The 14827-nt window shown below is 44.8% G+C and overlaps 1 protein-coding gene across 2 annotated transcripts in view; it reads left to right on the top strand.

Annotated features, from left to right (window-relative positions):
* Nucleotides 1-3: 3 nt before the first annotated feature.
* The window catches only part of LOC144756309 (uncharacterized), a 48281-nt gene continuing 33457 nt past the window's right edge, over nucleotides 4-14827 (top strand). Inside the window, exons 1-3 of one of the 2 annotated variants that reach the window (XM_078646133.1) lie at nucleotides 4-96; nucleotides 3695-3745; nucleotides 5767-5885. The gene's annotated coding sequence lies outside the window, so the exon portion shown is untranslated. Of the gene's footprint in view, nucleotides 97-3694; nucleotides 3746-5766; nucleotides 5952-14827 lie in introns of both variants that reach the window. The other variant, XM_078646046.1, reaches the window with a different exon arrangement.

The raw sequence follows: 14827 nt of genomic DNA, 5'->3' as shown, positions 1-14827 counted from the left end.
GTCCTAGTGTTTACACAAAGGCCTCGGAGAGCTCAGCAGGACCAGCGAGGGTGCCAGACCCACAGCAGGGAGCACAGCACTCGTATGAAACCCCAGGTGAGGCAATGAGATAGAAAGATTGAACACCTAATTACTGTATAGCTAAACATAAACAACAAGCATTGGCATAGCCAGTAGGTCTCGCCTCTGGGACCTTATAAGTGTTTAGTTATGCCGCACAATATCCTTGATACAACAACATCAACTATTGCATAGCTAAACACTTATAAGGTCCCAAGACGCGACCTATTGGCTATGCCAATGCTTGTTTTCATTGGTTCCTGTTTGTGCCTTTTAGAGATGCATGCTTCTGTTTCGTCCTCGTGTCTAACTACTCCTGCCTTTTGTTGATCTAGATCGCGGGTACTCACAAACATTTTCCCGGGGGCAGCAAAGTCTGGGCTATGCACTTTACAAATACATAAACATCTTATCTGAGCCTCTTGTCACAATGCATTTAAGAATAAACACACTCACTGAAGAAATGTTGCAAAAATGTAACTGAATCACTCAGTAACCAAGAATAACTCCACGAGCCTGTCTGCTCCGACACTTCTGGAAAGTCAGGGAAGGATTAGCAGAACAAGCTGCTTTTACCCAGAGCAGTGAATGAAAGTATGCGCATAAAAAGCAAGTTACATTGCTATATTGTTTAGACAAAGAAGGTTTAGAACAATATTGCACTTTGCCATGATAAGAATGTGAAGCATGATAATACAAAACGATATGCAATTCCAGGTTACAATATGAATACTTAACACCCTTCATTTAATTCATTCTGGCCTGGGAGGTCCTGACAGTCTGGGGGAAGGAGGGCGTCCATGTTTTTTGCAGGGGGGGAGCGTGGAGTAGGGCTCAGGTTTTGTTACACCATTGACCTGCACATAAACTTAATACACAAAACGTTGTGAGTCAGCCCTTGTCACTGTGCCTCTCAGAGAGCCCCCAAACTTGGAAATTAATTATCTGCTAGCTGCAGGAACATGAGTTATCCACAGAGCACTGTCAGGGAAAGCCATAAGCAGCAGCTAACTTAAAGAAACCCTTCTAATCCCATTCAAGAATGAGAGGACTGAAAGTAGGCAATCCAATCCCAATCCAAAAGACTTTATTCAGGTATCGCAACATATCCATAAAAGTAACACACGTACAGGATAAAAACCAATAGAAAAATAAAATAAATAGATAGCAATATCCAATCCATAATGTAGCAAAATACAGTAAACCTAGGTAAAGCGCATATTGTGAATAGTACAATACAAATGACTTCATAGATCGCACATAGATTTCCGTGCACCCGTAGCTACTCTCAAAAAGTTGCCAATGCGCAAGATCAATTCAACATTGTCCAATTTAAATTTGCAGTCAAGAGCGTCTGTTAAATCAATAGGTGAAATTTTTTAAAAATACGGAATTAGCAACCATTATGCATATTTCATATAGTATCTACCTAAGAATAAAAAGTGTAAAAGTGTTTGACCGCTGTGACCATCACATGGACATAGCAGGGAGTCACGTTTTGCGTTATAACTATAGGGAAAACAAAGCAAATATCTTACTTTCCCATCTCTTAGACGGAATAGGAGGCCTCTCTCCCATTGGGACATGGGTAGTGCAATATAACTTGGAAGACAATGCTCAGGGTACGCAATGGATATACATTTGGCAACAGTTTGATTATTCAATTCCCTTTCTAGTCTTTCCGCGCTATAAAGTGGGTACAATGCTGTCTTTAAAACTTTTTTGTCCATTGATACAGATGTGTTCGAATTAGCAAACAGTCTGCCAAGGTTAACGCTTTCCAGACTCGTGACTACTCCAGGAAGCCATGGAATATCCATCCCTTTCTCACAGCGAAGACTACCATCTATTATGTCCCTTGTGAGAGAAGCCTCGGGATTCTTCATTATGGATAGCCAAAATAGTGCAGGGCGGGCCCTTATGATGTCTTCAATGTATCCTAATTTCAGTTCACCTTGACATATGTACAAAGGGGTGGAGATTGGAGCGCCCAAAAGTTTTCTACAAAATCTATTTTCCTCTGATTGGACGCAAGAGCATTTGGCAACACTCCATACCTCTGCCCCATAGGTAGCTATTGGTACACACAGGATCTTAAAAATCTTTAAAAGGGCTGGAATTGTTCCCCATCTTTTAGGGCGGTGGAGACTGAGGATTGAGTTAAAAGCCCTCGAGAACTTACTTTTACAATATGCCTAGTGTTCACACCAGGTGCCGTTCGCAGCAAAGACCATTCCCAGATAAGGTAAAGTAGCAGTGCAAGTTAATTTTTGGTCGCCCACAGAGATAACATTTAAAGGACATTTCCTTGGCCCACAAGGCATTATAAAATATTTATTAAATTTTGGGCATAAATCTAGGCCGGACATAAAATCTGTGAAACCTCGAACTAAAGTGCATAGTGCATTTGGTGTACGACCAATTAAAACCGCATCATCTGTGTATAAAAGCACTGGGAGAGGTTTGCCTTGAATTCTGGTAACATCATTAGTTAGTGTGATCAGTAAATTGTTTATATATATGATAAATAGAAAAGGGGCCAGAACACACCCCTGTCTGACTTCTCTGTCTACACTGATGTCATTGGAAACTTCTCCCCCACCACCAATCCTGACACTCGCTTTCAGGTCCGTATGGAGATAGGCCAAAAAATGAACAAGGGCCTCATCCAGTCCATATTCTAAAAGGATGGACCATAGACGGGACCTATTGACAAAATCGAAAGCTGAGGACAGGTCCATAAGAGCTAAGTAAAGTGGCGAGTGCTGTGCAAAAGTGTACTTCCCTATGATCAAATTAAGATTAAGACTTTGCTTGTTTGTGCCACTTTACCCCTGAAACCTAGTTGGCGTTACAGTTCATATCTCATTCCCCTTATTGGATTTTGTCATTTTAGTGTCATTTTGTTCAATACATTTTACTTTATTTTTCTATTTCGGTTTGGGTTTTTTATTATTTTGTATTTTGACTTTTACTTTTTTGGTTTCTGCATAAACATTTTACATATTACCTTAAGTTAAGCCTGCCTGTTCGGTGCTTAGGTACCAGGGGGTTGATCCTAAGTTAATTGAATGGCTTTGAAAGCTCACTCTGACAATGGTTCTGATTGTTCCTCATCTACCGCAAATAATAATTTAGTTGCTTACAGAAACTATCTAAAATTATCTGCAAAACAGGCAGTTGATAACCTACCAGGGTTGAAGCACCATGTAGACAAATTGGAATATGGGACGAGTATTGTGTGGCAATAGAACCTCTAAAAAACTTCAGCTTGCAAACGAACCAAGAATCACGCTTGAATGTGACAACTTTTTAAAACAAGGTAGTCAGGAAAGTGTGGCGAATATATTGCAGCTCTTTGCATTTTGACAGCCCCAAGCAAATTTGAGAACAGAGTGGATGTATGTAGCAGAGACGAGTCTGTTCACCGAATGTGAGTGGTGATATCCGCTTTGCTGATCTGTCTGAAGTTATAATGCTGCCGACAGTAGCGTGTCTGCTAAAAGCGATGGCGTGACTGGTGGAACAATAAAGCCAAATAAGAGAAAGTTATCTTCCGACACCAAAGTCTTCGTGACTGAGACCAGTAATACTGAAGACTCTGAGACTCACAGCAGTAATTTCTCCTTTTCAGAGCGTTATTGCTGCAGATGGAGTGAAGCCCAGAAGTAAGCACATTACTAAGGTACCAACAACGTTTAATATTGTTCATTTGTATTAACTGTTTCTCTTTTGCAGCATTTAGAAAAGCATTTTCTAGTTTTGTTGCTTTTTATTTAGTTTTTTCTTGTAGGCTGTTACCTTTGGTTTAAAGGGAATGATGCTGTAGTGTGTGACCTTAATGCTGCAGTTTGCATTTCATTACCATAATTTGCTTACCCTGGAGAATCTCCAGAGTGTAGGAGGTTTGCTGTTCAAGAGTTCTTTCTTCAGCTTCTGGACAGTTGTCGCTCTCTGGCGATCTGTGGTCTTGTTTCTCTGCTCTTCTTGTAGCAGCTCCTATCAGAGCTTCATCCTCCCGCCAACGATAATAAGATGCCAGGCATCACCCAGCACACAACACAGCCTATGATGGTCTAAGTCTATCTGCTCGGCGCAGTTAGAGCGTAGATAAAGTTCTCCGGACCCATCAGGCTGTGAATGTAACCTAAGGGCTTAAGATGAAATGTAGAGCTTACCTCCTTCCTGGGTGGCTCCAGACTGCTGTGTGCAGACCCGATAGCTGGCAGCACCCTGCAGTGTGTATGTATACATCAGCTTATGTTGGAAGTAACCTGCAATACAGTGGCAGACTGCACCCTGCCAACAAGTAGGATTTCTCATAGTATTTTATTTCCTGACACATTAATGGAGATAGTCTTTTAACTGGCAGAAGAACAACACTGACCACACATTTTCCTGGGTTTGTCTTTAAAATGACGTACCCATTAGGAATGGAATTTCGTTCTGCTGGAATAATAACATAATAAAGTTATCTTGTACTCTATGTTGTTGTATAGATTTTTGGCTGCAATGCATTCCATGTTTCATTCAAATGTGCTTTCTACAGGGCACATACACGATTTGCTGCTGTAGAGAAATAATGCGCCTGTATACTATGGCAGACTCAGAAATATTGAAAAACTTCATGATTTCTCTTTCAGTACTTCATAGTAAAACCTTTAAATTTTTGACTCAATCATTTGGCAGAAACATAACTTCAGAGCAATAACATATTATTCTCATGTAAATCTCAACGCTCTTCTAGGTTGAAAGTTAAAATAACAATTATGCGTCGTGTGCAAAAGCAGCAAAAGGCAAAATGGCGTTTAAACATTTAATAAGCTCATGCTAACTTAACACGATGTATAGGTAAGCAGTAACTATATGACATTAGTACCATTAAAATAGTTGTGATGGGGAATATTCATGTGGGGTTAGGACTGGCTCTACCAGAGTGCTTGCTGACTTGGAGGAGTATGGAGTTGACCACCTTGCCTGGTCCTGTGTGGAATCAAGCCAGCGAGGCTTTGCTGCAGGCTCATTTGCCCTGATAGCTGGTCAACAGTTTGAGGAGGAGGAGGTGAAGAGCTGGCTAAGTGTGTGGTGAAGCTGGCAGTTCAGTACATCCATGAGAAGTGAGCTTTGAGTCAAGTAGTGTTCCTCTTATACCACATGCAATTCACCCTCTCCAAAGCCTCAAGAATTCCTGGGTGTGAAGGGCGGCTGATTCTGATCGGGTGCTTGATAGTTTTCCAGAAACACATGTTCTTGATTGTTCATGTTTGTCAGTAGTTGATTAAACACACCCAAGGGTTTTATCTCTTTAGTTGACACAAGCTGCAATAAATGTTTCTTTCTCATTGCAAAAAAAGTATGAATGGCCGACGAGCCTCTGGAGGTCAAAGAATGGAAGGGCTGGGGAACTGTCATTCATCTCACTGCTAAGCAGAGCAGTGTCATGCTTCATCCTCCGTCAGGCCTCTGATTTTGACCAACATCGCTTAGAATACTGGGACTTTAGAGCCCATCCTTTAATGAGAAAAACAAAACTACAAGTCCCATAAGCAATAGTGGCGGAAGGTGTCACGCATGACCTGGGGCAACATACGATTCAGCACATCCAGTTCCATTTTTTAAGTATTTGACACAATATTTAATTTATAACCTTTGTTTTTTATGGTCATGAGTCATCAGAATACTAAAAACGTGTCTTATATTTTTAAGGTCAATTACGTAATGGTCACCAGTTTGGAAGCTCTGTTAATTCTTCAGTATTTGTCATTGATCTCCATGTGTGGCTGGTTTGGGTCTGCCTCCTGCATCGTTCCCGATAACTCGCACAAGTAAGGAGCTTGTAGCAGCAACATGATAACCCCATACTCGTCTGTAAGAAGTGCGCTCCGAGGCAGGTATTGGATCATTTTTGTGAAACAATCAAGCGCCAATATCAGCTATGTACATTTGTTAAAATAAAGCAGTCAAATCACAGTATACTGTTCCGGAGGTTCAGTCCCAGAGACATTATCTGTAACTGAACGCAGACACCCTAGGAAGCATGTGCTCTTAAGACAAGTTGCGTTCACTCACCTGAAGGTGACATGCTTCATCATTGGGCTACACTCCTCACCAGGCCGGCGCTACAATGCCTGGCGGACACCACAAGAGGGCATTTTGTCGAAGATCTTTTATTAAGTACGCCGGATGAGCATAGTAGGACAGAGGATGTTGTGTCATAAGATGTGAGATTAGTGAAGTCTGAATATAAGATCAACCATCGACCAGTTGCCACAATATAGTTAATGTGATCTTCCTGCTCTATGTTGAGATTAAAAACAGTGGCAGAGAAATTGAGGAACTAATGGCCCCTATTACTGTGTGAAAGTATCGATCACCTATGGACCTGCTGGTAAGCTGGGGTCTATACTTCAGGTCAACTTTTTTCATGCCTTGTGTAGTCATGGAGCAATCTATTGGCATTTCATCAGAACCAAATATGGGAAAATGGGTACATGTGACCTAATCTTCTCCACAGCGTGAGGAGCTCTGTAACTCAAAGCCCTGCACCGGGCATAGGTGATAAGGTGCCTATTACCATCTTACTACCACAGGTGAGCGCTGCCTAACAGAGTGCACTAGATACGGTAACCCTCCTAAAATTCAGGACATACTTACTTATCCAATAGCGAGGACGCCCGTCGGAGGGCAACTGGTTTGAAAAGCACATGCTTCCTAGGGTGTCTGCGTTCAGGTAGAGATAATGTATGTGGGACTGAACCTCCAGAACAGTATACTGTTAGTTGATTTATATGAAGAATGTGTATACTGGACTGTCATTTTCCTTGTCATCTCTTGTGATATGTAAAATAAAACACAACACACCGGGAGGCCAACACATCTATCATACATTTAATGCAAAAATAGCAAAAGGCCAAGTAAACTAACAAGTGACAATTGTCTTTGCAATGGACAAGAGCATCCACCTTAAAGCAAGTTGGAGTATATAAGGCTAATGCTACACTTCCGTTTTAGGTCTCGTGGCGATTACAGCGTGAAGCGCTGTCTCGCCAGAGACCTATTGTGAGCGACTCTGCTTTCCAGGCGACAGCACCTGGCCGCGCGCATTTCCTCTCCGAGAAGGCGATCGTAGCGGGGCACGCGAACGCGAACGCGCTCCCTGTGGCCAGCTGCTGTCTCCTGGGAAGCTCCAACACCACACACCACACACGCATGCGCATGCGCATACACAGAGACACACACACGAGCGCCCATGCACGCACACATACATACATACAGAGAACCCCTCCCACCCCCGCCGTCGCACACATACACATGCGCGCGCACATCCCCCTCACACCCCACTCACCAGGTTCTTCTTGCGTGTCCCTCGGCAGCCAGCGGGTCATTCTGGGCAACAGGCGGGGGCCGCGGGGCTCTCCACGAGCACGGGAGCCCCGCTAGCTGAGACGCAAATCTTCCGGTGGGCACAGGAGCGTGGGGTAGACTCCCGTCTGCTTCCTGTATTTGTCCGGCCCCACCCCGTCCCAACAAAGGTTGCCTGGCTTCCTGTTGAAGCCGGGCTGCGGCGGTGAGTTTGCTTGTTTTTTTTTTGCTACAGCTAAATGTGCGCACAAGTTGAATGCTTGTGTTGTTTTAACTTTGTTTTGGGCTTGTAAGAATAATTTGTTTTTGCTATGACATCCTTGGAGGTCTACATTTAAGATTTTCCTAATGCTCTGCTTTTCTTACTAGCATTTTTACTTATTGTAATGTTAACTGATGATTATCTTTTCCCCCTCAAATTCCCTTTTCCGATTTGTGTAACTGTGTCCAAACAGTTCTTAAGAGAATGCCCAGCAGCACGTCTCCAACAGATGTTGGAAAACCTAACTCGTTATTAGTGTAAAGCCAAGACCATGTTCATGGTAATTTCAGCTTTTGTATTTGTTGCCACACTTCTCATACTGGTTTTACTTTGTACATAACGGTGATGATGAGTAAAGGACTAGGAGCTGTTGTTCAGTGTGTAGGGTACATTTGGGGGCTGCAGGGCAGACAGGCTACTGGGCCCCAACTCTGGTGGTTGAGGTCATTTGCAACTTGTGTCCTGGGGTTTGTTTTGTCTGGAAGATGGTGTTGGGGTCGGGGGCAAGATCTCAGAACTCAACTTTCAACCAACAACCACAATAAATGCTTTGTCAAACCATATACTTTTTTTGGTGGAAACAAAGCCTTTTATTATCACAGCAGAGTCTAATAGGACAGTATTCAATAGGGCTCAGCTGCAAGGTCGTAAATCCGAGTACGATGTCTAGTGAAGCAGCCCACCAGCTGTGTGGCGTTTTGAGAGTGGTTTTCGTGTCTAGATCTTACATTCTAATGCCCTTACAAGCACATGTGCCATTCACTAGGCCATTAGTCATTCGGGGTAGTTCAGTTCAATGAACGTACCCAAATTAACGGGATTGCTTATGTAACAGTCACTATTTCTGCTGCAGAAATCTGCATGTTTAGTTCAGCCTTTTGTGAAATGTTCCGTTATCTGCTCACCCAATCAATTTAACTTGGCACTGAAGTTGGCGACAGGGAAGGAGCTCAGTAGGTGTCTGTCCTGGCCTATGCAGCCTACAGGAATGTTATAGGTAGGTGTGGACTCTGGCCTGGTTCACATGAAGGGTTGCTCCTTTAGGCATTTGTGGTCCCTGAGCTGTGATCTGCTTTAACAGCAATTGCAGTTTCTCCTAGGGATCCTCCTGAGGGTCGGTTGCAATAGGACCAAGACTTCAAGCATCACATGGGTGTTTGACTGCACAGAATGACTACTTGGCTTGATTGATGTACCCGGTCGACTGTAGGGGCTGCTGCTGGAGAATCTGCACGAAATGCTTTGGTTATGTCTTCGCTTCTAAGTGCAGTTAGCAGTCTCTGGGTGTTGCTCATGCCAGGAAAACTCCTCCTGAACATTTTCTCTTCATTAATGGCCTTAGCACTCTCCTTCCTTCCCCTGAAGCAAGGGAGGCAGGTGTCTAGAAGCTAGGCAGGTAGATCTCCTGCTTCTCTAGCAGTTGTGCTGATTTCAGGTATTGTCCCTTACCCTCTGCAAAACTGCCTGGCATGCAGACACCTAAAAACTTCCTCAACTTGAACAACAGAAACTAAAGTCCCGCCTCTCTACTCTGGTACCTACTAAATCAGCAGTCCTTTCCAATCAAGGTCCTCATTCAATTTCTAACTGAGCCCTGTCTCCATCCTCCCTCAGTTTGGTACCTGACCCTCCCATCTTCCATCCACAAGAATGCAGGCAATCTGCTTCACTGTCTGGGGAAGCTGTCCTCCTGCATCTTGTGCTATGCTAACCCAAGGGCATCCCAGAACTCAGGCTTATACCACACACTGAATCTTACTACCAAACATGTGATACACACTTACTACACATACACTCGGTCGACATGGAGAAGGAATGTCAAAGCAAGATTTTGGGTTTCACACAATAGCAGAACTTTACATTAGAGGGGTCAGAAGTCCGCACCCTTTATAACCATAAGGTTTGGTCTCACTAAAGATTGACAAAACATGGTACCCTGCCAGCACCGCTTTATGTGATGCACATGGGACAGTAATAGTAGTCCAGAGCTATGTGAATCTCTCCAAGTCGCCAAACAGTTTCTGGACCTTGCATTACTGGAGATAGGCCTATGCCTCTGTGGACACGCTAGGATAGCATAACACTAGGGTCATGGTAAAAAGTTGAGATACCAGTGTTATAAGCAGTCGGGTACACACCCATTTAGGGGACAAACTTTCAATTACAAACTTTCTCAGAAACTCTTTGATGAATCAGTCTGCTGGGATAGCACATATTTTGTCCCCCCCATGTTCCACCTCAAACTTCGCCAGGTACCTGTCAAAGCCACAATACCCTTCCCCGCCAGGTTTCTGTTCACCCCCAGAAAGGCCCTCTTGCATGAAAGTGCATGAAATCATCTCTGGGCTTAGCTTGGAAAATAGAGTAGCTGATCCTCCTCCATCATCACTGTGCATTTTTTGATAGTGGCTGATAATTCTTTGCGCAGGTTCACATTTTCCAAGTTCACCATCTCTGTTCCCACAGTGACCATATTGTTTCTCCAAGTATTGTGGGGAGGTGTATACATTTGCGCCACTAACGGTAGGAGTTCTCGATCTCCTTCCCAACCAAGTTAAATTCTGCTGTACTTTACATTTTTCTCAAAGTGCCAGCCTGGATTCATGATGAGACTCGGAGTACTCTCAGCTGCTTTCCTCGTAAAAGATTATCGAGATGCTCAATCTTGGCATCCAGGACCTTCACCGCATCGATTTGAACTTTCCCCCAGGTTTGGAGTCACTTCTTTGCAGTCTTCTGTGCCGTCTTCTCGGCCTACATTGAGTTGGCCAAGTCCTGCATCTGGCTTTCTACAGCCTTAACTGCCGTTGATGTCTCGTGGCGTTACCCGCGTGAAAGCGCGGTCTCGCCGGAGACCTATTGTCACTGACTCAGCTTCCCAGGAGACAAGAGATGGCCACGCGCATCTTGAAAAATCGGATCGGAGAGGGCCGCGTGCACGAGAACGCGCACGCTGTGGCCATCTCCTGTCTCCTGGGAAGCGCAATCACACACAGCCACACCTCACACCTCCCCCTGCTTTCAAACACGCATGCGCACACAGAGACACACACACGCACATGCATACACAAGCGCACATACACGCACGCACACATACAGAGACACCCCTTCCCCCGCCACCGCACACACACACAGGCGTACAGAGATCCCCCCCGCCACCCCTCTCCAACTAAGGTCAACTCACCGCATCGGCGCCACTCCTCCCGGCCCAGGTGGGGCATTGGATTCCGACCCACCAGCCACATCGCCTAGTTCCCGGCGTCCCACCAGCGTTAGTCCGGCTTCTTCCGTGGAGACTGCTGGTCACACTGGCATTTCCTACCCAGGGGAGAGGCATCACATGGGCGATACGGGCACCATGAGCGTCCTGCTGCTGGCTGAGCCTGGAGGGAGCGCACCCTTCCTGGACCACTGAGGCCAAGCCCTGCCTCGCGCCGCTGCAGTGGGAGGGCAGGACAGTGCAATACGATCACACTACGTGCAGGAACGTCAGAGCGTCCGTGACGTACGACGCGGTCGTCATCTGGAAGTAAATAAAAAGCACTTGCATGCTGGTATTTTTAGTCTCCCTATTTGGCCAATACTTCAAGACCCACAAACATTTTTATATTTTTTTAAATCTTTTTATTGGTTTTTAAATATACCGCACAAAAGTGATGAAAGGTACAAGTACAAAAAAAAAACTTTAAGACCAGTGCATTCTGAATTGTTTACAGTCATACATGCATGTTCTACTGACTTCCTGTGATTGCGTTACTGTACTGCTGCCAAAAACAACACAATAGTTTGAAATTTACGCTTCGTCCTGCATCTCATTCCCCACCCCATCCTCCATTGAGTTCATATAGTCTATAAAGTAGAACCAGTAGTCTTTTGGCTTGGACCTCATTGGAAGTTCCTCCTCATATGTTAGAAGTTTATCTCTGCAACTTGCCATATCTCGCAACCACCTAAGGATTGTGGGCACTTGTTTGCTATTCCAGCATTGTGCAATTTGTCTTTTTGCTAATAATAATGACACAGCACCAAATTTGCGTTTACCCAGTATACAGGTCCTTATCTCGCATACTATTGTCACGCCGATCATAACAGATAGTTTGGTCGCAATCTCCCTCCAGAAATCTAGGATTTTCGGGCAGTACCACGCTAAATGTGCGAAATCTGCTCCCTCCCCGCCACATCTTTTGCATCTATCGTCATCTTGCAACCCATATTTATACATTTTGGCAGGTGTATAATATGCCTGATGTAGAAATTTGTAGTGAATGATACGCAGATTGCCGTTAGGTGTGAGTATCTGTATTAGTGCGCAGGTTTGTCGCCATTCGTGTTCTGTCAACGGGTCCGTTAGTGCCGTGTCCCATCGTGTCTTAGCCTTGTCTGTGGTGCATGGTATTTCTGCTTGCGCCGTAGCATACAGCCTTGACACTAAATGAGATAAATCTTGGGTTTTGATTATGAGTTGTAGCGTATTTAGACAGTCTGGTTCGTTGGGGAATGTGGGAAAGAGTTCCTTCAAGGCCCGCTTCAGCCTATAATAAGTAAAGTGAAATAGTTGTGTCTTGTTCTGTATATATTCTAAATCCTGGACGTCCCTGAATTTCCCGTCGTGAAATAGGCCCCCCATTCTTGCCATGCCTATACTGCGCAGTAGCGACATTCCTACTTTTTCGCTTGTGACCGATAACGCTTGATGATGGTGCAGCGGCATTTCTGGTGCGTATAGCGGGAGTTTATTCGCCAATTGTCCTAACTTGCGCCATGCTTTCGCTGTGGTGTCTATCGTGTTTATGTCCTGCGCATGTAGTGGTTGTCTTACATGTGTTAAAATGGCCGACAGTGGGATAGGGCTCGCATCCCCTTCTTCTACAGCAGCGTGGGTTAGGTACGGTATCTTATGGTACCAATAGGCTGCGTATTGTGCCTGGGCGCATAGATAATATAATAGGAAGTCTGGCACTGCATAGCCCCCTCTGTCATATGTGAGAGTTAGTGTTCTGAGGTCTATGCGTGCCCGTTTACCTGCCCATATGAGCTGTAGCACCAATGATTTGATGCGATTGAAGACGGCCCCAGGGGGATGAATAGGTATGTTGTTAAAGAGATAAAGAAATTTAGGTAAGATGTACATTTTGACTATCGCTATGCGATCCGCAAGTGACAATGGCAGTTGCGTCCAGCGCTTCACTTTGTCCTCTAATTTAGAGATCGTGCATCCATAATTTGACCGGAACTCTACTTCCGGGTCTCTGTGATACCAGACTCCCAGATAGCGTACAGGATCCGTTTGCCACTCTAAGGGATAGTCAGTGTCATGTGGGGTAGTCGAGTCGGTAAGAGGAATGATGGATGATTTAGACCAGTTTATGGTGAGGCCAGAGTGCCCTCCAAATTTAATATATTCTCTCAGCAATGGGTTCAGGTGTTCAGCAGGGTCCCTAACATACAATAACATATCATCTGCATATGAGGAGATGTGAAGAGGTCGTGATGGGAACTGTAGTGCAGATGATTTGTACTTCTGTCGGATCCGACATGCTAGCGGTTCCAAGGCAAGAGCGAATAACAGGGGCGACAGTGGGCATCCTTGTCTGGTACCCCGTTCAATGCTGAAAGCGTGCGAGACGTACCCATTGATTCTGACTCTGGCACGTGGATTAGTATAGATCAAAGAGACCCACTGTACAAAGCGCTTGGGAAAGCCCATCCTATGCAGTATAGTAATTAAGTATCGCCATTCTATAGAATCGAACGCCTTAGCGGCGTCCAACATCACCGCCACAGCCTTCGTTGTCGGCGTGAGATAATGGGATAGGGCAAATAGGGTCCTAGTGTTGTGTGATGTGGATCGTGTTGGGATAAAGCCTGCCTGATCGGGGAGCACTAGATTTGTCATTAATGGGTTCAGTCTTATCGCTAGTATTTTTGCTAGGATTTTGGAAACTACATTGATAAGTGATAGTTGTCTATATGAGTCGCACACTTCTGGATCCTTGGAGGGTTTTAAGAGGGCTATTATCACTGCTTCCCTAAGTGTCGGGGGTAGCTCTTCCTGTTCAAACGCTGCGCCATACATTGCGACTAGATAAGGGGCTAGAACGTCTACATATTGTTTATAAAATTTGCTAGTTTATCTGTCTGGGCCGGGTGCTTTACCGTTGGGTAGGGTTTTTATCACATCGGTGACTTCCTCTACGTAATAGGGGAGGCTAGGTTTTCCCTCTGTCCATCCGACAACCATGCGATCGCCACATCATCTAGGTAGGCAAAAGTCTCTTCCGTCGTAGCCGTCTCTTGCGATCTATATAAGGCGCTGTATGCGTCAGTGAAGCAGTTTAGAATGTCTGCCACTTGTGTATGTAGTGTGCCACCTCCGGATTTAACTCGTAGGATGGCTGTCTGGCTTTTACCCTCGCATATTTTGGCTACTATCACTTTACCAGGTCTGCCACCCTCCCCAAAAGATCTGGCCACGTGAGGTTTGTTAAGGTATTTTATCTCATCCTCTACAAAGGTTTGATGTTCTGTATGTATTTGTCTTAAGTCGCCCAGTATTGAAATATCCTGAGTGAGTGCAAAGGCTGCCTCTAGATCCTGCATGCGTTTTTCGCGTTTCTTTATTTGCTGTCTAATGTCCCTCAAGACACCTATTGTGGTGCTCATGCACACTCCCCGGATCGTGGCTTTGAATGCTTTCCACAGAATGCATGGGTCATCCGTCCCTGATGCATTGATCTGAAAGTATTCCCTGATCGCTTTAAGAATAGTGTCCGCATAGGTTGCGTCTATTAGTGCATCCGAGTTGAATCTCCAGTGAAAGGGGGGTGGTGTGTAATTCGGAATCCTGAGCTTCAACAGGACCGGGTTGTGGTCCGAGAGTGTCCTGGGAAGAACACTCATGTCAGATAGCCATAGTGCAATGTTGTTTGTGCCTAACCAGTAAACAATACGTGACCAACTGTTGTGCGTGACGTTAATATGTGTCGCACCCGGTACATCGGGATGTTTATGTCTCCACAGATCTGTCATGGATACATCAGTCAATATGTGCGTGAGTTTAGACCTAGCTTTTCTGTGCGGTTCTGCGGAATTTGAGGAGCGGTCTTTCTTATCTTCTAGTGTTACGTTCCAGTCACCTCCCCA

Source organism: Lissotriton helveticus, chromosome 1_1 (genome assembly GCF_964261635.1).
Source record: "Lissotriton helveticus chromosome 1_1, aLisHel1.1, whole genome shotgun sequence".
Lineage (NCBI taxonomy): Eukaryota > Metazoa > Chordata > Amphibia > Caudata > Salamandridae > Lissotriton > Lissotriton helveticus.
The sequence above is the reverse complement of the archived record's forward strand: the minus strand, read 5'-3'. Positions and strand labels throughout refer to the sequence as shown.